Below are 25028 nucleotides of genomic sequence, written 5' to 3'. Positions count from 1 at the left end.
CTGTCAAATACTTCCATGTGTTTGGTAGTAAATGTTATATCCTGGATGATCGTGAACAAAGAAGGAAAATGGACCCCAAATGTGATGAAGGAATATTTATGGGCTACTCAACAAACAGCAGAGCGTTTAGAGTTTTTAATTCCAGAACAAAAGTTATGATGGAATATATCATTGTTGTTGTTGATAATCAAGAGACTGATGTCACAAACGATGTTGAAACATTTCTGAATGATGCCCCAACTGATCTCCTGGACAAAAGTAATGAGAGTGAGTCCACTCAAGCTGAACCTGAAGCTGATAAAATTAATAAGGGGCCCTCTCTTAGAATTCAGAAGGATCATCCTAAAGATCTCATTATAGGAGACCCTAATAAAGGGGTCACCACTAGATCAAGGGAAGTGTTCTCACATGTCTGTTTTGTGTTCAAGATTGAGCCTAAGAATGTCAAAGAAGCCTTAACTGATGATTTCTGGATCAATGCCATGCAGGAAGAGTTAGGCCAATTCAAAAGAAATGAAGTGTGGGAATTGGTTCCAAGACCTGAAGGAATAAATGTTATTGGAACAAAGTGGGTGTACAAGAATAAATCTGATGAAAAAGGTGTGGTTACTAAAAATAAAGAAAGATTGGTAGCACAAGGATACACTTAAGTTGAAGGAGTTGACTTTGATGAAACATTTTCTCATGTAGCTCGCATGGAGTCCATTAGATTATTGCTAGAAGTGACATGTATTCTGAAGTTTAAACTATTCCAAATGGATGTGAAAAATGCCTTCTTAAATGGCTACTTAAATGAGGAAGTGTATGTTGAACAACCTAAAGGGTTCACAAACCCAAATATTCCAAAGCATGTGTATAAGTTGAGGAAAGCCCTCTATGGGATGAAACAAGCTCCTAGAGCTTGGTATGAGAGACTCACAGTGTTTCTCATTGACAATGGATATAGGAAGGGAGGCATTGATAAGACTTTATTTGTCAAAAATGAAGGAGGAAAGCTCATGGTGGCTCAGATATATGTGGATGATATTGTGTTTGGTGGGATGGAAAGTAAGATGGTTCAACATTTTGTTGAACAAATGCAGTCTGAATTTGAAATGAGCCTTGTTGGAGAACTAACCTATTTTCTTGGGCTACAAGTCAAGCAGATGGAAGATTCTATCTTTCTATCTCAAAGTAAATATGCCAAAAATATTGTTAAGAAGTTTAGCATGGAGAATGCAACCCACAAAAGGACACCTGCTCCTACTCATTTGAAAGTGTCTAAAGATGAAAATGGTGTTAGTGTGGATCAAAGTCTCTACAGAAGCATGATATGGAGTCTGTTATATCTCACAACAAGCAGACCTGACATTGCTTTTGCTGTAGGTGTATGTGCTAGATATCAAGCTGAACCAAAGGTGAGTCACATAAACCAAGTAAAAAGGATCCTAAAATATGTCAATGGCACTAATGACTATGGGATACTATACACATGGATCTGAATATGTGATGTCTGGATATTGTGATGCTGATTGGACTGGAAGTGCTGATGATAGGAAAAGCACATCATGAGGATGCTTCTTCTTGGGGAACAACTTAATATCATGGTTTAGTAAGAAACAAAATTGCGTGCCTCTGTCTACTGCTGAAGCTGAATACATAGCAGCTGGAAGTAGTTGTTCTCAACTGGTGTGGATGAAACAAATGTTGACTGAATACAATGTCACGTAAGATGTCATGACATTATACCGTGACAACCTGAGTGCTATAAACATTTCTAAGAATCCTATTCAGTACAGCAGGACAAACCATATTGATATCCGTCACCATTTTATTAGAGAACTCGTGGAGGATAAAATTGTAGCCCTAGAGCATGTTGCTACTGAGATGCAGTTAGCTGATATTTTTACAAAGGCCTTGGATGCAAATCAATTTGAATTCCTAAGAGGGAAATTAGGGATTTGCTTTTATGAAAATTTGTAGCAATTAATATGGAGTGGAAAAAGTAATCAAATTATTGTCTACTTTCTTAAAATAAAGTGCCCCCTTTATGGTAAATCATCACCTAGTCTTGGAAATACCATCTATTACCTTTTCACACGCAACCTCACTGCCTACTCCAACTATTCCAACTCCCCGCTTCTTCCTCACACTCCTCTACTAGGGCAACTACAATTTTTCCACAGAAACGTCAAGATGTCACAACATCAAACTACATCTGATTCAAAAACTACTAAATCTACTCACAAGGTTAGCACTCCTTCCATGGACATTCACCATGATGAGATTTTGGATGTGGTCCCTTTATCTGTTATTCCCTGCGAAGCCCTTGATTTAAATCATCCCATGGATACATCAGCTTTTGCATGCCCCAATCAAGGTAACAACTCTAGTATTCCTTCTAGCTCAACTCATGGCACTAGTTCTAAGGAAGATATACACCACACTGATCGTGTCATAAGAAACCTAGTCACTAGAATCCTTAATGAAGGACATTTTGTGAAGGGAGTCTCTACTCCCCTATCTAAAATGTACCCCTCTCCTGAGGTTGAACATCATAGTGAGAAGGATGACGATTCCTCTAGATCTGAGAAGGACATGGCTGCTGAAGGTTTGAGCTCTCTAGGGCAAACTGTGTCTGGTAAAGGAAAATTTGTGGCATCTACAACTGCTAATGCTTCCCATTCTGAGAAGCATGATGTTGCAAACAATGTGATTGACCTAGAGGATCACAAGTCTGATGATCAAGAGGATATCTTCATCACTTAAAGCCTAGTGTGGCTAAGCGTATGAAGACTAAAAAAGGAAGATTTGTAGCTGAAATGATGTCAGCTAAAACAGCTAAGAAGACTGCTGGTGTTGGTCCTTCCAAATCTTGGAGCAAGGTTGATGTGAAAAAGAGGAAGGTTAGAGAAGTTTCTGAGTCTGAAGAAGATGTTGAGGAAGATGTCCCTGACATCTCCCCTGTGAAGAGGACCATTGTGAGGAAGTCCCATGTGAAAGTTGTTGTTGTGCATTTGGATAATATCTCTTTCCATCTTGAAGATGGAGCTTCCAAATGGAAATTTGTGATTCAAAGAAGGGTGACTGTAGAGAGGGAGTTAAGAAAGGATGTTGTTGAAGTCAAAGAGGTCATGGACCTAATAAAGACTGATGGGTTGATGAAGACTGTGGTTGGGTTATCCCAGTGCTATGAGGGTTTGGTTAAGGAATTCATTGTCAACATTCCTGAGGATATTGATGATAAGAACAACAAGGAATTTTGCAAAGTATTTGTGAGAGGTAGGTGTATCACATTCTCTCCCACTGTCATTAACAAATTTCTAGGAAGAAGAGTTAAGGATGCAGGTGAGTTCGAAGCTACAGACAATGAGGTCTGTAGAGAAATTACAGCAAGGCAGGTGAAAGGGTGGCCTATTAAAAAGCATCTTCCTGCAGGGAAGTTGACTATCAAGTATGTTATATTGCATAAAATAGGATCTGCAAATTGGGTTCCTACCAACCATATTTCCACAATTTCTAATACCCTTGGAAGATTTATATTTGTTGTTGGAACCAAACTAAAATTTGACTATGGTAGATTTATGTTTGAACAAATTGTCAAGCATGAATCTACTAATGTAGTGAAGCTGCCTATAGCCTTTCCCTCTATGATTTGTGGGATTATCCTGAATCAACACCCTGGGATTCTGAGTTTTAATGACTTACCAAGTAGAAGAAAACCTGATGTGTCAGTGCATTATAAACTGTTTGAAGGTAGTCATGTCGAAGACATTGTCATGGCATCTGCTATGAAAAAGCCAGCCTCAAAAGTTGGAACTATTGTTGAGCTGAAGAAGACGTGTAAAGAGTTGGGTGAAGGGATAAGGGTAGCAAAAGCTAGGAAAGAATCGTTGGAAGCCCTGATTGCAAGCTTGGAGCGAGCTGAAGGTGAGAATATTGAACATGCTAAGGAAGCTGAAGCCCACAACTCTAGTGAGAGGTCTGCAACTAATGATGAGACAAGTGGCAATTCTGTTTCTGATGCTGATGAAGCTGCAAGCTCAAGCTCCTCTGATTAGCTCCTTTGAATTTGGCCCCCATTAATGTGATGATTTTTGTTGTTGTTTTAATGGATTTTCTTGATTTTGGCAATTATGTTCTGCTGTTTTGATGTTTACTTTGTTGGTTTGTATCTCAGCTTGCTTAAAGTTGTTCATGTACTTGGTTCTATAACCCTTAACTTTTGACATTTTGGTTTATGACTGAATATACATTTATTTTGTCTCTTTGGTCTCTTTTGGCTAAAAAGGGGGAGAAGTAGTTATAGCTATAAATGATGTTGGAGATGATGTTGGATGGGGAAATGTTTTGTCTGTGTGAAGCAGATTGGTGCTTGGTGTGGACTAGCTGAAAGGGGAGGTGGTGTGTTCTGAGCACAAGCGCATGTGTGTATACTAGTTGCTATTTTTGCTAGTAATATGTGTTTGTTTACTTCTGATGCTGAACTGATACTGTGATTGATTTCTTGTGAAACGTATGATCGGATGTATGTTTTAGCCAAAATTTTCAAAAGGGGGAGTTTGTTGGTTCTATGCGTTGGCATCAATTTTGGTAAAACTTAGAGTTATCACAAGTTGTCATGCGTGTTGTATTGACATGTGATATCAGCTTCCTACAGGATGTTTAAATATGATTGCGTAGGATTTAGCTAAGTTATCAGACCCGATGTTAAGACATGTGTATACAGAACATTCAGTCTGAATGTTATGTATCTTAATATTGCGCTTTTCATGCAAATCTTTGTATGATTATGTGGAGATTGAATGCGCTATTCAAGGAGTAATTTGATTTAAAACCAGAATGATCTATTTTCCAATAAGGGATGATTAGCTGTCATTACTTAGAAGATACGTAAGGAAAATAGATTTAGGGTTTTATGCTGCCCAGGCCCATTCAAAAGCTTCTATTTAAAGGCCATGTAAAACCTGGTTTAAACACACAAGAAACGAACGAAAGAGTGATAAAGTTTTAGGGTTTTAGTCTTGTGTGAGCTTGTATATTGTGAGCCATTCATTCATCTTATTGATGTTTGAATTGGACTGACTTTTGTGTTGTAATTTGTCCACTCTAAGCTTTGAAGCACGAGTATGTGTTTACTTGGTAGAAGCTTTTAAGCAAGATCAAGTATGTGTCCTTGAAGAGTGTCTTCTTTTTTGTAATATTTGTTTTTATATCACTGTTGTGATTGAGGGGGAGTGAGTAGGGTCTCATATCTAAGAGTTCTTAGATAGAAGTCACATGGGTAGAGACTAGGTGAAAAGACTATAACTTGAAGTTGTTTACTGAGAGTCTTTGAACTAATTATGTTTAGTGGATTTCCTTCCTGGCTTGGTAGCCCCCAGACGTAGATATTAGTGTCTTATGGGGATAATATTAATACCCCAACTTAGGTTCCATTATTATGGCTTGACCCATAGAAATATAACCGCAAAGGGTTCGTGTCAACCATGTTTAGTGAAGGTTCGACCAAGGCATTATCCACGATAAAATCTGCTACTACCTGACCCTTCATAGCCATCAAAGGCTTATACGTTAAAGAAAACGATGTTAATGCTAGCGCCCATTTTCCAATTCGACTATGCAAAATGGGTTTAGACAACATATGTTTAATAACATCACAATACGCTGAAACATAAACATCAACCGGTTTTATATATTGCTTTAATTTCATACATGAGAAGTACATGCATATGCATAGTTCTTGAATCAGACTGTACCTAGTTTCAACATATATCAAAATTCAACTGAGGTAGTATATGGGTATTTCGACACCACTGACATCGTTTTGAGCTAACATACTTCCTATGGTCGTATCCGACGCAACAATATACAAACTCATATTTTTATTCCTACTGTTAGGGAACAAAATGAGAGGCTTTGTAAGGTATTCTTTGATGGTGTCGAAATCCCCCTGCTGCTCTTGTCCCTAGTGAAAATCAATCTCCTTCTTGATCTTGAGGAGTGGCGAAAAAACCTTCGCCTTGGCACTTATATTCGATATGAATCTTCTCAAGAAGTTTATCTTCCCTAACAAAGACTGAAGTTGTTTCTTTATCGACGGAGGCTTGAGATCCGAAATTGCTTTTGTCTTGTTTTGGTTGATCTCAATGCCTTTCTTGTGTACTAAGAAACCTAAGAAGTCTCCTACATGTACACCAAAAGCACATTTTAATGAATTCATTTTTAATCCATATTTTCTCATTCTCTCAAATGAGCGTCGAAGGTGATCAAGATGATCATTTTTAGATGACGATTTTATCACAATATCCTCAATGTATACCTGCATAAGTTTTTCAATGAAATTATGGAATATGGCATTCATGTCTCTTTGATAGGTTGCTCCAGCATTTTTTTAGCCCAAACAACATCACAACCCATTCATATGTCCCCAAAGCTCCAGGACATCGAAACGCCGTTTTGGGGACATCATCTTCTACTATGAGAATTTAATTATAGCCAAAATAACCATCAAGCATACTCAAATATTCGAAGCTTGCGGCCGAATCGACTATCATCTCTGCCACGAGCATCAAATACTCATCTTTTGGAGTAGCATTATTTAAATCCCTAATAGGTACTATATTAGCTAGCCAATCGACATACCTTGTAGTTCTGATGAACCGACTTTTGATAAGTCTTTTGATCTCTTGCTTAATCTTTATAGTGATCTCTAGAGCAAAGCGTCAAGGATGTTGCTTTACTGGCCTTTTACCAGGTTGAATAGGCAGTCGATGCTACACCACACTTCGATCTAAACCAGACATTTCGCTGTAATTCCAGGCAAAATAATCTATGTATTCTGTCAATACTTCGACCAGTTTAACCGTCATCTTTGACCTAACTTTAGTACTTATGTTTGGTGGTCTTTTGGTGACTCCATCTCCCAGATCAATTTCTTCGAGTGCGTCTTGTGCTTGCATTTTCTGCAACTCATTCAATGGGTTTTTCTCAAACCCTAAAGGCTCATTATCATAGATGCAATCAAGCCTTCGACTTCCCGAAGCTGTTTTTTGGTTTTGCCGACCATCTTCTCCCTCTTTGGCTTTGAGAGCCAAGTTCTGAAGTCTCTCCCCTTCTAGGGGCGAATTTCTTTTGTTTTCAGCCAAATAGGCCAAAATTCGAGCCAAACATTATGACCCAACAATCATCTTCATCAACTGCGGGCCACCCCGTGGGCGGAATTACCATTTCTGGATCCATTTCCTCTTCAGCATCCCATATGAATCTGTGGTCAGGATTGAGGTTCAACACGTGACTAGTGTTGACTAAAGTATAGGACCCTGATTCGTCATCACAAGGTGCGATATTGGCTAAACGTTGGTCGAAAGATTTCTTCGATCCCTTGGCCTCATCAACCATGTAATAACTTTGGTCAGCTTCGGTGTTTTCCATGATATCGTCCTTTTGCAAAATTATGAGCATTTGATGTACAATTGAAGGTACTGCGCCTATTCCATGGATCCACTCTCGTCCAAGGAGTAAGTTAAAATTTGCTTTGCAATTTATCACCATAAAAAGCGTCAAGCGTGTGGTCGTGCCAACGGCTAGATCGACATGGATAACACCAAGTATATTACTGGTTTTTCCTTCGTAGTTGGATAGAACCATATTATGATGTCGGAGATCATCGTCACTCCTCCCCATCTTCTTGAATAAGGTATAAGGCATTAGTTGACGGCTGCACCCCCGTCCGCAAATACCCCATTCACTAATATCCCATCGACCTTCGTCCTTATGAAAAAAGGCTTCAGATGGTACATCATCCCAGGGCTAGGTATTTCGAACATGCCTTTTTTCTCCTCGACCACGCCACTATTCATAACATAATAGCATAGTGGTTTTCCTCCAACAGTTTCATTTGGCATAAAGTTTTCCTCTATTTCGGAGACTTCTGATACCATATCATATTCTACAGGCAATACTGATACAATGCCGCAGTTAACGACAAAATCGTCACCGTAGGTGTCATCATTCATATCGTCGTACATGTCCTCGTCGAACTCTTCGCCGGACTAGGGAGAGTATTCTGGTTCCCCTTCATCTGACTGACGTGAGTATCGAGGCCCCTCCTCATTTGTTTTAAGCGCGTCCTTTGGCTTTTTCTCTTTCTCGGCTTGAGGAGAACATTTCATACTTTGGGAAGATACCATCCCTTTCTTCCCTGTAGGAACAATAATCATGGCCATTGTTTAATTATCCACGACCTTTCCTTTTTCTATCCACACTCCTTTGGGGAATTGCCTCTTCTGTCCAGAGGTTTCGAGAGGCTTCAACTACGAAATCAGAGCCTCTTTCCCAGCTTTTTGGTTGCGCTGGTAACGCCTCCATTGTATTCTGGTCATTGGGGTTTTTCCTTTGTAGTTGGGATAAACTACATAGCCCATTGTTTCGACCTTCTTTTTTGGCGTCGCTGTTTCTTTTTCTAAATCTAGCACTTTCCACTTTGGCCTCCTGCCCTCTTTCTGGTTCACCGATCCCACCCACTTCTCCTGTGGGATATCTGATGGCGAAAGGAAAGTCTTGGGTCGAGGCTGTTGGAACTGCCTCTTGTGTTCTTTGCTTCGACGTGGTGCTCCACGCTTGTTGAACCTAAATCTGGGGACGACATGCTTCTCCTCTTTCGATGCCTTCTTGTCTGCTTCTAATATTTCAGCGACCTTTTCATTGAACACAACGCTACACCTAGGACATAGTATCACGTTTGACCCACTTACTTTACATTTCTCATGGAAATCTGTTAGGTTTTTTCCTGCTTGGGGATAAGTAGATCCCAGTTCATCTTCAGCTCCCTTGTCGAAACCATTAGTAGTTTCAACCATTAGCACTTCAAAAGATTCAACCAAATACACAACATCCAGAGACTTCATGAGACCACTAATAGTCTCCACCATCATACATTCAAGAGGTTCAGAGTACAAGGCTTCTTCAACCTTTAGAGGACCAGAGTCCACTTGTACCTTTGGCCTTTCGCCAAATTGAAGCCTTCCTTCTTTCAATGCCTTCTGCACCAAGTCCTTGAAAATAACACATTGATAAGTTTTATGACCAAGAAAGTTATGAAACTTACAAAATCTCCATTTCTTTTTTTGTTCTAGAGGGGGATCCTTTAAACCCTGAGGAATAATGATTTGACCATCTTTAACTAATAAATCAAATATCTCATTGCACTTAGATATATCAAACGTGTAAGTCTTTGCAACGTATTTATCTATTTTTTCTACTTCAATGGGATATTTCCCATACGTGTAAGGAGGTCCAGGCTTGAGTTTAGTCACATTGACCTCACTTTCTTTGACAGACTCTTCATCCTCAGAAGAGTACTTCTCGACTGCGATATAAGACACTTTCTCTTTCATATGGTATCGACCAGTTTTGGTCTTTTCAGCTTTCAGGCGTTCGATGTGTCAAACTCTGTCAACTAATTGTGCCATATCCCTCAGATATTGAGTATCCAATTTCTTTCTAATAGAATAATCCAAACCGCCTGTGGCTATCTCAACTAACTCGTGCTCAAGGACTTAAGTAAAGCGTCTAGCCTTCAACAGTCTAAACCTGTTTAGGTACTGATCAACTGACTCAACGGTCTTTTGTTTGACGCTGGCTAGTTCTTTCATACTTATTTTCGACTACCCCATGTAAAACTATTCACAAAACAATCTATCTAATTGCATCCATGTTTGGACGGATTGTGGAGGTAGCGTTGTAAACTATGTGAACACATTTATTGTAAGAGAACTTGGAAAGTATTTTAACTTCAAAGCCTCATTATTCGCTATGTCGCTAACTTCGGTTTGATATTTGTAAACATGTTTGACGGTAGATTCTTCGGTATCTCCGACGAACTTGGTAAATTTCAAAACCTTCCACCCCCTAGGCAATTATGTTTGTCAAACAAAATTTGGTAAAGGCGAAGAGTATGTCGGCCTCTGCAGGCCTGGGTTTATTCCATTTCGCACTATGATCCGCTCGACAATAACTTCAAGGTTTTGCTCCTCAGCCATTGCCTCTTGTTGAATATGCCAGACCACATGGTCGGGATCCTGGTTCCTATTAACTAAAACAACGGGAGGCCTTCGAGCCACCCTGGGAATTTTTTCGACTTCCTAATTGTCGCAACGCGAAAAACAACCGGCGAAAAAAAAAGAAAACAGAAGAGTCGCCACCGTTCGTTATTTATCCCAAAGGAGGAAAAGGAAACGATTGAAGAAAACCTGAAGAGAAGGAAAAGACAAGGTATCGCAACCAAATCTAGGGTTTGGGAGTCGATTATGCGAAGGGAAGGTATTAGCACCCCTATGCATCCGTAGTACTCTACGGGATCCACTCTTGTTGTTCTTGTCTAAAGGGTGTTGGTATATCTAAGGTACTATTTACTAAAAGAAAAGTCAAAAGAAAATGACTCAGAAGGATGTCGCATCCACTGCCTACGTATCTCATCTGAGTATGAGAATCAAAGTTTCGTAGCTCGGCTACCTATGGGTTAAAGAGAAGTGTGCTCGCTAAGACATCGCGTCTTATGCCTACGTATCTCATCTGGAATGAGAATCAGAGAAAAACGTAGTTCAGCTAACTACGGGAACAAGGGTCTCGATTGCAACTAGGGCAAGAGAAAGGGAAAGTCTCGATCGCAACGAGGGCGAGAGAAAAGAATCGCAGCAAGGGCGAAAGCAAGCAAGGATTAGTTGTTAGTTGTCAGTCAAAACTCGGCAAGACATCGCATCTCGTGCCTACGTATCTCATATGAACATGAGAATCAGAGTTGCCGTAGTTCGGCTAACTAGGGGTTAGGGATTGCCATCTGAACATGGACTTACAAAAGAGGACACCTGCTGTGTCAAAGGAAAGTGGGCAATGTGTTCAACGTCCTAGCAGTAGGTGTCGCAGCTCGTTGAATCGAGTCTTAGGAAGTTACCTCTTTGCAATAGAACGGATTGACATGCCATAAGATCGGAGATGCACGGAAGGTCTAAAAGTGGGGAAGCTCTGTCCTAGAGTTGTCATGCAATGTGGACCTATGTGTTAGGATTTACAGAGGGGAACACCTACCTAATGTTAGCATGCAAAGAATAAGGGAATTCTACCTATGTTATCATACAAAGGGTTCTACCTAATGGGTGCTACCTAAACGGAACAAGAGTCGACGGACGGAGCAAGGAGAGAAGCCACAGATAAGGGTAGATGGCGATGCATGAAGCAATCGACTTACAAGAGAAATGGCGATGCTTGAGGCAATCAACTTCAAGAGGATGGATGAATACGTGTTGGTTCTGTTAAGTTTTGAAAATGATTACTCGACGTTGAATCGAGCTTTTGATCTTGTTTTGAAATGGTTATCGGATGTTTGTTTTAATTCTTATATTAACAGATGTATAAAGAATGAAATAAATAAATATTATACACTTTATGGGAGAGGGGTACATTTGTTATGAATGGGGATGGTTCATGGCAATCAAACAATAAGAATATATGCCTCATACATCATACAAGTAGGCAACAGTTATCAATCAGATCGGATAAGTAAATAAGTATATAATCAAATCAAAGAATCAAATAATGAAATAAAGGTGAATTAAACAATGCATGAGAGGTTTGAACATGTTAAACAATCAAGACATAATAAGCATGGATGAAAGAAACAAGTATAACAAATGACAGATGGATCAGACAGATGAAAAATGCATACAGGGGGTCCACTGAATAATTTAATCAATAAATGAGGCAAAGATAAAATAAAATCAAGGTAAAAGGCCTCTAATACATGGCATATGAGATGAACAAGGGAGAATCAAAATATCTTTTCAATTGCCATAAGCAATCCCTAAGTCAAACATCGATCATAAAGAAGTCAACTGAAAATTCAAGTCAACTTAAAAAATATCAAATAAATAGCAAATTAATCAAGAAAATTATGAAAAATCAAACTAAATGAGGTGTGAAACATAATCCCATGCTTCCAGGAAAAAAATGAAGGGTAAATTTTGGGGTATTACAGCTGCCCCTATTCAATCAACTGGAGACCCGAAAGGAAGATAACAACGGCTTTCTCACTTTCGAGGTTTCAAGGGATTGAATATGATAAAAGCCCGAAAATTTACACTGGAGTGAAAAATAAAGTAATAATGCCTGTCAGAATCGGCAAAGAGGTGGTCTTGAAAAAAGAATCCATCTGGTACGGTGAGAGTCGGTCTGAACACCGAAAAAAAGAATGTTAGCCTGAATACGAAAATAAATGGTAACACAGAAATAACCATGGCCTGAATGCCGCTCATCAGTCTGACTACTGGAAATGACTTCGATCTGAACATCAGAACATAATAGATTATCAAACATCGGTCTGAACACCGGGAAACTGGCCTGAGCCAATTCGATCTGAATACCGGAAATTGGCCTGAATGCCACAAGTTGCGTCGACCTGAACGTCGGAAACTTCTTTGATCTGAACATCGGAAAACTGGCTTGAATGCCACTTCGGTCTGAATACCAGAAACTGGCCTGAATGCCACTTCGGTCTGAATACCGGAAACTGGCCTGAATGCCACAAGTTGCATCGACCTGAACGTCGGAAACTTCTTCGATCTGAACATCGGAAAACTGGCCTGAATGCCACTTCAGTCTGAATACTGGAAAATTGGCCTGAATGCCACTTTGGTCTGAATACCGGAAACTTTCATGCCTGTCAGCATCGGCAGAAATAGAGAAGATGATAATTGAGGCGGCACGTGGGCCAACGACCCCTGCTGGGAATAATAAGTCATGAACAACCTTCAGTCTGAGTACTGGAAACAACTTCTGGCTTATCGCTTGGGATGTCGAGAATGTCTTATGCTTTACATGCGTATGTTTGAATTTTTCAATGGCGTAATGCTCCATGAAAATGGAAATGCTACGCGATTTGGGAGGATGCAATGCAATATGATTCTACATGCAGTGATGCGAAATGCTAGGTTAGAGAGAACGCCAAGCCGAGGCAAGGGATTCTGATGGGGAAATGATCACAATCTTCTGGACCCTGGAAATGCTGTTGGAGATACACAACACAATAAACTCTATGGGGAAATGACCGGCCACGCGGTGTTCTGGCAATAACAAAATACCGAGACTATGACTGGAGAGAGAATGGCTCTGAAAGCTTGTTGCTGAGGAAGGCGACGGTGGTTCTGGAAACCATAATCTGCGAGAGAGACGACTCGGTAGAGGAAGCAAACACCGATACGGTATCGAGATTCTGCTTCAAGGAAAGAGACCACGGATCTAGCGTCGAGATCATCGATCTGACATCGAACTCTGAGGAGTAGCCGCTTCTGCTGGGAAGATACAATCTGGCACTGTAAACTCCACTGGGGATATACAGTCTGGCACTGCCGATTCTACTGGGGAGTGTATAATCTGAAACAAATGCTTGGGGAGTACAGTATTGAGAACCTGCTGGGGATTGAAGAATCCAATGCTCGGATCAACTTTGCAGGGATAAGATATCAAACACCAACTGTTGAAGCAAAACATTCGCGATCACCTGCTGGGAACTCTAAGGAAATGCCCCGAGTGAACCTGTTCTGAATAGACGATCCAAAGCACTTAAAATTTACAACAATTTAAAATGTTTATTAAGCATGTACCTGTAAAGCTCTTATGTTTCATGATGCAATGTTTATCAAAAAAATTCGGACGTCATTTTTGCAAACAAAACACTAAAATGAAAATGAAAACAGAGATATACTGAATAACATGATTTTATTGATTGAATGGCCTCTGAATAGGCATTTACATCAGGAAGCAATCCCTTGAAAGAGGTAATTGCACAAAAGATAAAAACAGAAATTAATCTAATGGCAATGTGAAATGGATTTCTATCGGGTTCCAATTCTGCTATGACTCGCTCGTCTTCAAGATCCTCCAAATGATCAGCTTTCTGAAAAAGGTAATTGGATTGTTTCCTATCCTTCGAAAGTTTCCAGTTATCGACACGAGATGATATTCAGAACTACTCAGAACGCAGTCATTCGCTTAATCCCTAACTTTTGCCTGGATCGCCATTTCGGGTTTTCAATCCACCGGGATACCCATTTTTGCCTAAGTTGCCTTTTCAGGTTTTCAACTTACCGGGTGTTGTAGCACCTCAAATTTGCACCCCCCATTCATGCATACATTTCATTTTTTTTAGGTTATTAACATTACATCTTGCATTGCATCATTGCATTCCACATTGGCATCAAGAGAATTCATCAGTGCAAAAGGCCAAGCATTTCCTTGAGATGAAGGCCACATGAGTATTCTGAAGAGCTTATATGAACCAAGGTTCATTTTGAAGCAACTTGACCAAGTGTTAGAGGCTCAAAGTCATCAGTGCATTGCCAGGTCATCTAGGGCCCATAAAAGTCAACTGAAAGTCAACTGAGGGCTAGGAGGTGGAGAAATGGGTTGAGACACTTCATTCATGTCCAAAAGAGGTTTATTCATCATGTCAAACACTTATCTTGAAGGATTTGAAGCCAGATCAAAAGTTTCCAAAAATGGAAAGTGACCTGTAATTTCAAGTTTCCAAAAATGGCAAGTTTTTGGTCCACTTTCAACTTGACTTTCCAACATAAAATAAGCTTCAAATGAATTTTTGTCCAACATGATAGTTGAAGATCTTTCTCTCCCATTTCCAAAAAGTCCAAGATCATGAGCATCTGATGAATGGTTGAGGAGTTATGAGCAAATGATCACCAAGTGTGCATGGAACTTCCAAGAGCCATAACTTTTGATCTAAAACTCCAAATTGAGTGCCTCTTTTTGCAAATTGCATGTCATGGCTTATATTTTCCAAAACCCTCATTGCATTGCATGAAATTTAATCACATGATCATTTGGCCATGCATGTGATTTTTGGAGGGAAAATCATGAATTTAAATTTGGTTGATCATATGAGTTTTCTAGCCATTCTATCATGTGCATGGGATCATTTTAAGTGGAAAAACACCACGCATGCTACTGTTCACGTTCATGATGGCCATGCATAGGGTGAAAATTCCAATTGTGCATAACACCTTATTTCTCACTAATCTTTCATTAGCCATGCCTAAGTGTAATTAGCAAAGTGATTAGGGAAGCATATAAAAGGCTAATCATAACAGAATTTTTCAGTTTCATTCATTCTAGATCTAGATTTGAGTTTTCCCTCCAATATTGCTCTCAATCATAATTCAAAATTTCTCCATATAGCATATGATTTTGATTGCAGATTCTTGCTTCTGTATCAACATTTGGTAGGATTCAAGCCCTTGATTAAAGAATTTGGACCAGAATCAAGGTGTGCAAGCTCAAGAACATGACAATGGAAATTGAAATCTGAGCTAGATCCAAGCATCTCCAAGCTTCAATTCATGCATCAAACTTCAAATCGTCATCTCAGGAGTGAATTTGGACACGTGCAAGGCCTCAAATCCATCGTTTCATTGTTCTGCTCTCCAAGAAGGTTAGAAATCGATGCTCTTAATTCATGATTTTATGTGCATATAGTTGTAGATCTTTGAATGCTGGTTGCACTGATGTAAATTTCATGAAAAATGGTTGAGAATTGGCTGAGTTATGTGAAGTTAAAGTTTGTGTGTCAAATAAGTTTTTGTTCGATTTGCATGATTCATGAGGAATTAGACCAAAATGTTGTTGGATTCGTGATCTACATGTGATAACCTTTCGTTTGGTATGAAGTTTATGCAATTCTGCAAAAAAAATTGATGATGAACACTGTAGCTCCGTCGTCTTCACGAAGAAGACGGTGGAAACCACCGTGCCTGGCCGTGTGCACTGTTGCTAGGGTTTTACTAGTTCAGTTCTTCAAATGTTACTGTAGAAGCGCCCATAGCTTTTACATCCCGTGTTCGACTCCCTCTGGCCAAGCGTTTGTTTATTTCATTTATTTTCCCTTAAGTAAAACGATCGTGTTTTGGTGGTCCCTGGTTCGAATCTGCCTGATGCTGTTTTCCAATTCTAATTCTTTTCATATTAATTTCATGTTTTCACCTTTTATCCCATGTTATTTCATGCAATTTGTAAAAATCATAAAAAATAGGAAACAAGTCCAAATAATTCCAAATTTTTTCTCACATGATCATTGAGGTGTCTATTATTTTGTGATGTGATTTTCTGATTTTTATCATTTCTGGAATTTTAAATGGGATTGATTCTTTGGACATGTATGCAAATGTGACATGCTTCATTCATTCTATTGTGAAATGCTCATACATTGGCCAATTGACTTGAAATTTGGTATGCTGATTCCCAACATGTTGCATGATTTTTGAGGCTTGGTTGTGTATTTTTATCATTTTTCATCTCTGTTTTAGACACATGATTGTATGGTGTGACAATGTGTGTCACACAATTTGATGTCATACTTGTGCATTTTCATTTCTAGGTCAATTGAGCTCTGTTGATTCCAATTTTTTACATGATGTTTGTGTTTGACATGTTGTGTGCACATAAAAATTTTCATGATTGTTTGATTCATTTCTGTTTTAATATGGAATTTTGATGCTTGAAGTCCAATTATGTGCATTGTGTGTGCCATTGCCTTAGCATGATCATTATATGGATTTGCCTTAGGATGTGGATTTTGTCCTTTTTGGGACATGTTCTTACTTGAATAAATATGCTTCATGTTGGATATTGGTTGCTGTTTTGACTTTTTACTTGGCCTTTGACCCTAGCCTTGGTGCTAGTGGTTTGTACTCATCTTTTGAGTTTTGCATTTCAGGTTCAAGCTTCTAGTCTTGATGGTTGATGTTGATCTCATGAATTGAGATGCAAAATTATTTATCCACTAACCTTGGTTGTGTTGTAGGTTCCTTGGTGATAAACTCACTTGGGTTGTTTGCTTGTTGGCTTGCATTGTGTACATACTGGTTGTAACACTGGTATTTGTCTGTTTGAGTTGTCTGAATGTGAATATTGACTTGTTTGATTTTCTTACAGGTACTTTAGCCGCTTTAACTCATTGCTTGAGTTGCTTTACTTTGCTTGTGGTTGGCATACCACCTAGGTAATCATCCTCTAACTCCATGTAGTCTGGAAGCCCTGTCGTTTCTGTTTGGCAGGCATTTGGTTGAAGTCCTCCTTAAGAGGCAATGACTGTGTTTGTTTACTTTTGTGCCATGTACTTCAAGTCCTCCTAAGTGAAGAGGCAATTGGCAGATAGAAGGGACTAGCAGTCAGTCCCCTGCTATTCAGTTGAGTCTTTCATCTTGCTCGCACTACGTGTTGATGCATTTGAATAAACACCCAAGATCCTTGTATATAGAGTCAGTCAAGTGGAGTAGAGTCCCACATTCTGGGTTCCCACGTTTTCATTGATTCAAGCTCACCCAGGCCCGGGTTAAGAGCTATGAGGTCTTATCCTCATTACGTTTCATCTGCTCACCCTGACGGTCAATGTCAGTGGTTAAGAGCCTTCTGATACCCTTCCAGTACCGGCTTGTTTGTCGAGGTTGATATGACCCCTTGACTAAAGCCTCACCCTTGATGTTTAAGCCCCTTGTTGGTGTGTTTACTTCATGTTGTATGTGTTTGTGTGATGTGATTGTATCCCCATAGGATTGCTAGACTTCGCATAGTCTCGTTTGCATGTCAACTAAGGTAGCACGGTTCCTTCGTCTAGGACTTCCTTTCTTGCGTGAGCTTTCCTAAAACACAAACAAACTTGATCCCCCCTTAAGGACACATTGACTCCTTCTACTTCAGGTGAGTAAGTCTCCCAAGGTCGAGCATCCGGTAGATTGCGTAGTAACGTTGTTCACTTAAAAAACACAAAACAAACAGAAATAGTTTAGCCGAACTACGGCAACTCTGATTCTCATGTCCAGATGAGATACGTAGGCACGAGATGCGATGTCTTATCGAGTTTGACTGACAACTAACTTTAATCCTTTTCTCTCGCCCTCGTTGCGATTGAGACCTTCCCTTTCTCTTGCCCTAGTTGCAATCAAGATCCTTCCGCTTTGTGTTTGTGCTTGGAGTCTGATGTAAGTCCAGCGATTGGCATTCGGTTTCCTGTTGGTGTTTGTTTGTTTGGAGTCTGATGTAAGTCCAGCGATTGGAATTCGATTTCCTGTTTGCGTTTCTTTGTTCGGAGTCTGATGTAAGTCCAGCGTTTGGCCTTCGGTTTCCTGTTTCTTTTATGGAGTTGGATGTAAGACCAACGATTGGCATTCCGTTTCCAGTTGTGTGTTCGCTCTGACGTCTCAGCGTCTTATTTCAGCGTTTTGTTTCGGTGTGCGTTAGCCGAGCTACGAGTGCTCTGATTCTTACTCTGGTGAGAGAAGATACGTATGCATAGGACACGACATCCTAGCGAGCACGTTCCCCATTTCCCCGAACTACGTCGACTCTGATGTTTGTGTCTGACAAACTACGTAGGCCCAGGACGCGACATCCTGCCGAGTCCGCTTTCTCCGTCTTCTTCCTTCTGTGTTCTATTCCAGTTTTGTGCAGTCTTTGAGCAGTTATTCAGCAACCTTCTTCTATTCTTTCTGAGTGTGGATCCCGTCGAGTACGACGGACGTGAGGGGGTGCTAATACCTTCGCCTTGCGTAATCGACTCCCGATCCTTGCAATCTCTAGTCGTAAGACCATTTCCTTTCCAGGTTTACTTTGAGCGTTTCCTTTCCCTCCTTTGGGATAAATAACGCACGGTGGCGGCTCTGTCTCTTTTCCCGCCGGTTGTTTTTCGCGTATGCGACAACTGGCGACTCTACTGGGGAGTGTAGCACCTCAAATTTGCACCTCCCATTTTTGTACATTCATTTCATATTAGGTCATTAACATTACATAGTCCACTGCATAACATTGCATTGTCCTTTGCCCAAGTGCAAGTCATCAGACAAGATTAGGTCAAGATGATCAGGAGAATCAGTCAATCAAGCAAGCAAGTGCATTTCTCAAGGAAACAAAGCCCTAGGGTTGGTTTATCATGTTCATATGATTATGTGATCATTTTGAAGTGGTTTGGCCAAAGATTGGATGATCAAAGCTCAACAGTCAAGTTGAATTTCATTTGAAACCCTAGAAAGTCAACTGTGGTCAACTGTGCCTGAATTCATGGATTTGAAGGTGGGAGATGGTTTGAAAGGCTTCATTCATGTCCATACAAGTCTCATTTGACATTTCAAAGATCAAAATTGAAGAATTTGAGGTCAGATGAAAAGTTTCCAAAAATAGTAAGTGACCTGTAATTTCAAACTGCCAAAAATGGAAAGGTCTTCTCCTCAAATTTACATCATCATACAAGCTTCAAATGGAATTTTGTCCAACATGAAAGTTGAAGATCTTGCTCTCACCTTTCCAAAAAGTCCAAGAACATCCATTTCTCATTTATGGTTGGCAAGTTATGATCAAATCATTGTCAAGAAAAGTTGAACTTCAAGGAGGCATAACTTTTGATCCATTTGGCCAATTCATGTGATTCTTTTTTGAGCAAACTCCATTTGACATGCTTTATCATAATCCATCATCACATTTCATCAAAAATCATCACATAAAAAGTCCATTTTTCAAGTGACTTGAATTTGAAAAAGGGAGGGAAAAAAGTCATTTTCAAAACTAAGCATTTTTCATGCATTCCAAGCTTGGCAATTGGTCTTATATCACATTTGGGATATGCTTGAGCTGAATTTCGTGCGTTGTAGCAATCACTACATGAACATGAAGGTTACTTTGGTCATTTAACATGAAAATGCATTTTCACTAATCACTTTGATTTCAGCTAAGCTTGATTAACAAAAATGATTAACAGCACATATAAATAGTTAATCCTAACTGAATTCATCATTAGCATTCATTCATCTCAGATCTAGAATCCAAAATCCCAAATTCTCTCAACTTTTCATTTCGCTTTTTCTGCAAATTTTCCAAAGAAACTTGTGTTGTTCTTCAAGGATCCATCATTCACAAGCATTGTTGGAGCTTCTGTAAGCAAGAACTCATCCATTTCATGCAGAATCAAGAACTGCACAATTGAGCATCATCAATGGCAGCTGGAATTTAGAGCAAGATCGAGCATAATTGAGCTTCGAGGTTTCTTCCATTCATCAACATAATCAACATAGAGCTTCTGTTTCGTGCTTACAAGCCTTGAAACTCAAGATTCCAGTTCTGCGATTCTTCAAAGGTTGGAATTTGAAACTTTCAATTCACGAAATTAGGCTATGCTTTTGATAGATCTTTCCATGCTGAACATGCTGCACTTTGAATCGTTGATTTTCGTTGAGAATTGTGAAAGTTATGTCGATTTTAAGTTTGAGATGTGAGATTTCTTTTGTTCGATCCGTGCTTGATAGTATGAATTAGGATGAATCATGTTTGGATTGTTAATGTGCATGATAAGACGAACACAACGGTATATCATTTGTCCATTTCTGTGAAACATTGTTCATGTGGTGGAAAAATATTGAAGAACATGATGAACACGTTCAAAAACCATTGCCAGATCGCGTTTGATCTTCATTTCCATATTTTTGCATGTTTTCCGTGTTTTTTTGCCATGCTGCCAATCATATCACGCCACGCACTTAAGTGAAACGCAGCGTTTCACTTAAGTGGCTCCTTATTTACGCTTTTGCCATTTTCTCCAAATAATTCAATTAATTCATTTTCATTTCAAATTTTAATTTCATTTTCATTTTCAATCTTCAAAATATCATAACTCCTTCAATACTTGTCCAAATAATGTGGGATTTTTTGTGAAATGTTCCTCATGATCTCTAGTTTTTTATGGTGATTTTTCCAGAATTTATGCACGTGTGGATTTCTGTTTTGCCTAGGGTTTGTTCATGTGTATCTAATTTGTACCTTCCATGCCATTTTGCTTGTGAAATAATGATGCTTAATTGGATAAGGCTGAAATCTTTTATGCTTATTCTAGACACCTTTAGGAGCATTTTGATATGTGGTTTGTGATTTTTGAGTTTCTGGATTGTGAGATATGATTTTTTGAATAGAGGTGTGACAATTTGTGTCACACCATTCTTGTCCAATTTGATGATTTTTGTTACCATGCCATATGAACTCAAAATAATCTGGATGTTTTCATGTTGATACTTATGAATGTTGAGAATGCTTGTGAATTTTCCTGGAATTTTTGAATGCATTTCCTATTTGTTTGATAATTTCTCCCCTGTTTGACCAAATGTGGACTTCTTGTGAGACATGATTTCATTTGATTTGGGAAATTCTTGTGGTTAATTTGATGGACTTGAAGTTTGGCATGTGTATTATAGACATCTTAAAGTTTGCCATGGCTTTAGTTTCATTCATTTATCATGCTTGGTCTCTGTTTTATGATTGCTTGAAGTGGATGCATGTTTTGATGCTTTGTATGAGCTTGTTTGAACATGGCTTGACTTTATGAATTTAAATGACTTGCTTCCCTTGGTCCAAATAACTTGAAATTTGGTATGATTGTCATGTTATGAATTCTGTTTGACCATGAATTTTTTGGGGATTTATTGAAATGTTTGTGAACTGATTTGAGTTGAATCTTTCTGTTTGGTTCTTTGAGGTTCTAAATGGCATGTTTTGTACTCTTTGCCTCATGAAATGATAATGGTTGATGATATGAACATGAAACCACTTGAATTTGTTTCTTATTTGATTGATCTTGATTTTTGATAAGTTTCATGTTCTGTTTTGACTTTTTGTTCTCATTTTGACCCTAGTCTTGTACTAGTGGTTTGTGTTCTCACATTTGAGCTTTGTTTCAGGTTAAGAGCACAATTGCTTATGCTTGATGATGTGCACTCAATTGGAGTTGGCTTATAGCTTGTTTATGACTAACTTTGAGTTTATTTTGTAGGCATTGAGACTTGAACTTGTGTCTTATGGCTTGCACCTTTGTGCATTGATGCTTGTTATCTGTTTATGCTGTGGACTTGTAATTGTCTGTTTGCTTTTTGTTTGTCTGGTATACTGATTATATTGGATTGATTTCAGGTACCTTAGTTGCTATAGTTCCCCTTGTGAACTTGTGTTTGCTTTGCTTGCTAGCTTGAGCACTGAGGTATAATGATCTCTTCTCCATGTAGTCTGGAAGACCTGGCCTGTTACTTGGCCAGGCACCTGTCTGAAGTCCTCCTTAAGAGGCAATGTTTGTGCTTGTTTATTGTTGTCCCCAAGCAGGAAAAGACCTTTGTTAAGGCAATTGGCAGACACAAGAGGTGTGTAGTCCACCTCCTGCTATTCTGTTGAGTCGTCCCTTGGCTCACATCACATGTTGATGCCTTGTGGACATTAACCCAAAATCAGTTGAGTCAGTATCATAAGTGTAGAAGGGTTCCCACTTTCTGGAACCACACTTCATTGTCTGAAGCTCTCCCTGACCAGGGATAGGAGCTGTGAAGTCTAATCTTCACTCACCTTTCATCTGGCTTCACCTTGACTCTCAATGTCAAGGTTAAGAGCTAATATTACCCTTCCAGTTGGCTTGCTCTTGTAGCCTAACCTTTTGTTTGAGCCCCACTTGGTGTGTATATAGTGTGTGCTATCTGTAATTGTTTGCTTTGCTATTGCCTGTGCTTTAGGTTTAGCTTGCTTCCTGTGCAAGTTAGATAGCAACCTTGACTTAGGGATGATTATGCATGATAACATCTAGGCTCGAGTTAGTCTCCCTAGTTGTGTCTCCCTCTGTCATCTGGTTAGGCTAGTCTTGTGTCCCTGCGTAGGGGAACTACGTCGCCCTGATCCTCATAGCAGATGAGGTACGTAGGCAGGAGATGAGCTGATCTCTCCGGGCGCCCTTTTTGTTTTGTCTTGTGTGTGTCAGGAGATGGATGTAAGCCCAGCGATTGGCATTCCGTATCCTCTTGTTGTGTGCTTGGAGTCTGGTATAAGTCCATCAAGTGGTATCTGGTTTCCTGTGGGTTGTTTTGGTTCGGAATCTGATGTAAGTCCAGCGATTGGCATTCGGATTCCACGTTTGCCTGTGTCTGTTTTGTTTGTGTGCGTGAGCCGAGCTACGGATGCTCTGATTCTTCTTAGTCCAAGAAGATACGTATGCATAGGATGCGACATCCTAGCGAGCATGTGTTTCCCCTAGTCCGAACTACTTCAACTCTGATGTCTATGCTTGATAGACTAAGTAGGCCCAGGATGCGATATCCTGCCGAGTCAGTCTTGTTTGTTTTCTTGTGTCTCTTTCAGCCAGTGTTTGTTTGTTTATGAGCAGTGTTTTAGCAACCATATTCCTTCCTTTTGTTCGTGGATCCCGTCGAGTACGACGGATGCGTAGGGGTGCTAATACCTTCCCTTCGCATAACCGACTCCCGATCCCATTCTCTTTGGTCGCGAGACCATGTTCTTTCCAGGTTTACTTCGAGCGTTTCCTTTCCCTCTTTTGGGATAAATAACGCACGGTGGCGGCTCTGTTGTTCTTGTTTCCCGCCGGTTTTTCGCGTAATGCGACAGCTGGCGACTCTGTTGGGGACTAGAGAAGTTGACCTCTTGCTGGTCCATCTTCCCTAAGCGAGTCTCTCCTAGCGCTCTCTAGGATAGGTTTTTGTTGTTGTTTGCTGTTATTTATTGCATTCATTTATTTATTGTTTGCATTTATGTTTGCATTAATGTTTGCATTCATTCATATTCATCTGCTGGTTGTGCTGTGTTTCTCTGTTTGGGGTGGGAGTTACTCGAGGTAAAAGGCCCAATACCCAGGCTATGAGTGAAATCTAGGAAACCTAGGAATAGAGTGATTCATGGGAAGCGGGTGGTATGCGCCACTTAGCGGAACATTGATATCACGAGCAGTTCAGACCCTGGTGGGATATTATCGTTACATACTTCGGGTGTGTATATGATGATATTCTGCGAAAGGTTATTTATGCTGCGTTTCTTTCGACCTTACCCTGGCCTAGATGACACCCGTGAGTGGGGAGGGAATGATCATTACTACAGGTACAGTTGGTGACTTGTCGGTGACTAGTTGGTGACTTGTGGTCCTATTGGTGACTCGGTTTTCTCAGATTGGGTTCAGATGACAGTTTATCAGTTGACTTTGGGTTTCAGATGAATTGTGGTTCAGAGTTCGAGCCGAAGCTTCGATCCTGCGTTCCGAGACGCACAGCCTGCCAGTCTTGTCTGCATCATCTGCATCATAGCATGTTTATTTTCAAAAGAAATGCAATAAAAAAAAGGGGAATTGAAAAAAATGAAAAAAAAGAAAAACTAATCTCTGCATGCATATCATTTCTCAGGTACATTCCAGAGCTTGTTCACTGATAGAGATGGCAACAGTCCCAGAGCCGAAGCGGAAGACCTGTTCCTACAGCTTTCACCGTGAGCCTTTGACATCGCTGATTGAGTTGAGTAGCCTTGTGACCAGTGATCATCTGAAGGGGTTTGTGGAGCAATATGGGGATATTCTGACACTATTGAAGATGGTAGTCGATCCAGTGCCATTGCAGACTCTTCTTCAATTCTACGACCCAAAGCTTCGATGCTTCACCTTTCAGGATTATCAGTTGGCGCCTACTCTCGAGGAGTACTCCATTCTATTGAGTGTCCCTATCCAGCATCAGGTTCCTTTCTTGGACGTACCGAAGGAGGTTGATTTCAGAGTTGTTGCTAGAGCTCTCCAGTTGGGTGTCAAAGAGGTCAGTGATAGTTGGAAGTCCAGTTGGGATGTTGTGGGTATGCCTTTGAAGTTTCTGATAAGGGTAGCTAGAGAAGAAGCAAAGAAGGGGAATTGGAAAGCTTTTCATGCCCAGTTAGATGTCATGATCTATGGCATCGTCCTGTTTCCGAGTATGCCCAACTTCGTTGACTATGCTGCAGTATGTATTTTCATTGGAGGGAATCCGGTTCCTACTCTGTTAGCTGACACTTACTATGCTATCCACAGTAGGCATGGTAAGGGTGGAGCTATCAGATGTTGCCTTCCACTGTTGCTCAGATGGTTCATGTCTCTCTTGCCAGTCAGCGGACCTTTTGTTGATGCTCAAAGCACTTATAGGTGGACTCAGAGGGTTATGTCTCTTACC

This window comes from Lathyrus oleraceus, chromosome 4 (genome assembly GCF_024323335.1).
Source record: "Lathyrus oleraceus cultivar Zhongwan6 chromosome 4, CAAS_Psat_ZW6_1.0, whole genome shotgun sequence".
Taxonomy (NCBI): domain Eukaryota; kingdom Viridiplantae; phylum Streptophyta; class Magnoliopsida; order Fabales; family Fabaceae; genus Lathyrus; species Lathyrus oleraceus.
The sequence above is the reverse complement of the archived record's forward strand: the minus strand, read 5'-3'. Positions refer to the sequence as shown.